Source organism: Lepeophtheirus salmonis, chromosome 11 (genome assembly GCF_016086655.4).
Source record: "Lepeophtheirus salmonis chromosome 11, UVic_Lsal_1.4, whole genome shotgun sequence".
Taxonomy (NCBI): Eukaryota; Metazoa; Arthropoda; class Copepoda; order Siphonostomatoida; family Caligidae; genus Lepeophtheirus; species Lepeophtheirus salmonis.
Genome location: NC_052141.2, coordinates 12,638,812 through 12,642,093, shown reverse-complemented (window position 1 = coordinate 12,642,093; position 3,282 = coordinate 12,638,812). Strand labels below are relative to the sequence as shown.

At 31.8% G+C, this 3,282-nt stretch overlaps 1 long non-coding RNA gene across 1 annotated transcript; it reads left to right on the top strand.

The window, feature by feature from the left end:
- The first annotated feature begins 1,248 nt into the window (after positions 1-1,248).
- LOC139906588 (uncharacterized) lies at positions 1,249-2,314 on the top strand. The gene is made up of 2 exons (XR_011782222.1): positions 1,249-1,832; positions 1,894-2,314. It is a non-coding gene; the product is annotated as an uncharacterized lncRNA (long non-coding RNA).
- Positions 2,315-3,282: the final 968 nt, after the last annotated feature.

Sequence of the window (3,282 nt, the reverse complement as noted above, 5' to 3'; positions counted from 1 at the left end):
TGACTACCTGTGTTATAAGGGATACGTGTTACTTTCTAATTTACAGGTTTGGTCAGTAAAATATGGAGTCGAGAGTTTACTTTATAAAATACTTCAATACTTTTATTTTTTCAATATGTAATTTATAACAAAAATAAATAAATAATAATAATTACAAAACTTGTATATGAAAGCATAGCTGTCCCTCAATATTGCCAACTTCAGCATTAATCACAGATTTTACACGTCGACGGAAGGCCTTGCAAGATTTGATGAGAAATTCTCATCCAAAGTGAAATTAAGCTTAAATGCACGGACAAGGCCCCGATCAGATTGTTGGCACTCACTCATTTGATTTTAGCAGTCTTAAAGATATGAAACACGCGAACTTCCTTGATGAAGATGAGAGCGAAGAAGAGAAAAGTGAGGAGGTCAGGAAAAAGGAGACGCTATCAAGAAGGACGGCGTCGATAAGAAGTGGAAGGCAGATGCTGCAGAAGGCAAAACCGCTCTCAAAAAAGAAAAGATGGTATCTTCTGGCAAGAATTTGTCTACAAACTCCTGAGAAAGGTTGTTCCAGATATTTTTTTTTTTTTTTTTCATTTTAATTTTTCAATTTTTTTTTTCCATCATTTTTTTTTTGTATAGGGCTATGGCTACGTAATTTCCAACATTCTAACATAGAGATAAAAATATAGTGATGATCATTTTCTGGTCTATGACCAACACGCTTAAGGGGTAAAAATTTCGTCTTAATAGAGCCCTGTTTAAACTTCTTTGTATATAAGGACTAGGGCTTCTTCGAGAAGGCGTTTATGGAGTTGGATTCTCCTTGGCAGCAAGTTATTAAAAAGAATTGAGGATACTTTGGTTAAATTGTATGATTATAATACTTCTAAGAAAGCATTTAAATAAAGCAAAAATACGAAATTACTTTTTCCCCAACGTATTATACGTGAATATATTTACGCTGAGGGATCACCATGAAATTGTATTCCTGTCCTTTTGGAAACGGAGCGTAAGTATGATTAATTATAACTTATTTATCAAAAATAATCCATTGTAAAATAGCCATGACGTATCAAGTGAAATGACGGAATCGACAGCTGACAACATAAGGTATTTTTGTGTTTGCGAGGCAACACCCTGATGTATGTTAACAACATAAAATATTTCAAATATTTATTTATTCAATCCTTACTCTAAATTACATTTGTTTATATTTTTCTTTATGAAACTCTTCAGTTTTTATAGAAGTATGGGATGTATTGAGTCCATACAATAGCTGAAGTGATTGATGTATAAATAACTACATATATTTGCCATTATGTTGGCCAACTAACTCCTGGCTTCAACAGAATTCCATTTCTTTTGGTCAGGTATTCACTCAATGTATTTTATCTCTATTCACTCGATAAAAAAAAGTTCTTAAAAGGGTTATAATAACAAAAAGCAAGCAAATCACTCAATACTCGGATATCCTGTACAAGTTTTGCCCGTACGTCATACGTTATCTTTCCATCTCAAAGTTAAAGACAACGACAGGGAATAGTTGAAATCTAATCCTTACAACCTTTTAATAATAAGGAAATAACTTCGGCACATCACGCGTAGGGATACAAAGTGAAGCAAAGAATATATTTACTGAGTAAAAGAGAATGATCTCGACTTTTTCGAGTTATTCGGTTAATTAGCACTTCGAAGCGTTACAAAAGTAGATGGAAGGTCTCATTGTGTAGAAAAAGTTGAAAATTTGGCTCATATGGAGTATTCGGAGTAGGGAAGGGGGTGAATTCTCTCGGAGTCCATCCGTTGACGGAGGGATGAGGCTGGAGGAGATCATATCTAATTACGTAAGGCATTACTACTTTTTCATACATCTATTATGAATTGTGATAGTAGAATTACTTTTAGGAATACTTTGCACGGGACATCTTGGAGATTGATGAACTCGGATAAGAGTCAATTGAAAGCCTAATTGAAGTGTTTTTATCCTTAGTTTACAGTCTATAATCGGGGTCCTTATGCAAAATAAATGATTTGTTACCTAATAATAAGTCTTAATATTATATTTAAAAAAATAGATATTTGTAAGAAATCAAAATTCCGTTACATTAATTATCATTTGATTTTGTGATGATTTTATAGATCATAATTGTTGGGATAAGTTTACGGGTAGGATCATACAAGCTTTTACAGTATATTTCTATACCTAACAATTATATTATTATAATATATTAAATAAGCAATAACTAAAAAATAAACACATCTATTATTAGTAATGTAATTTAAATTAAGTTTATCATTTAAAATATATGAACAAATCAAATTTTATAATATTGACGCTTAGTTTACAGTCTATAATTATCTCCCCTATTCAAACTATTTAATTCGTTAAAACTATTAATATATAGTATGATTAAGTATCACTGAATTGTGCTTTAATTTTATCGATCACAATTGTTCGAATAAGTTCTTACGTTAAATCCGGAACAACTGTCATTTCTGATGATTGGGTAGCCTATCGCAACCTTGGGAATGAGTTAGATATGGCACAATTTACTGTTGTACATAAGTATAACTTTCTGGATCCATTAACTCGTGCTCATACTCAGACGATTGAGTCTTTCTAGAGTCATTTAAAGGGTATGCTCAGATTGTCAGGAGTTAAGACTACCTCTTAGAGAGGTTTTTCAGACATATCCCTACGAGTATATGTTGAGGAAGTGTCTCAAGAATGTTAGTCCTTTTTATAAAATTCCTGACAACATTATGAGCCATATGAGGTTCTTTCATATTTTTCATTTATTTTCTTAAAATTCATTAATGCTCCACTTTGATTTTCTGTTTCCTGACTTAGTGGATTTGATGGCATATATGTTCTTCACAATTATATCCAATTCTTTCATCCTAGAAGAAGTATATCTGAAACATGATTAACAAAATTGGACTTGTTCGATAGCTTTGTATCAAAAGATTTTATTTTGGAAGGATTGCAAATTAAACGAATTGGAAATTTAGTCTTCTTAAATTTAATGTTTTTAATTTATTTTAGAATGCTTCTTTTCTTTATTAAAATAAGGCCTTCCTACAAAATGAGACCTTCCATCTACTTTTGTGACTCTTCAAAGGGCTAATTATCCGAATAACTCGAAAAAGTCGAGATCCTTCTCCTCTTCTTCCGTCAATAAATTCTTTGTGTCCCTATGCTTGACGTATCAAAGGTATTTCCTTATTATTAAAAGGTTGCGAGAATTGAATTTCAACTATCCTCTGTTTCCAATTTTGAGATAGAAAGAGAAA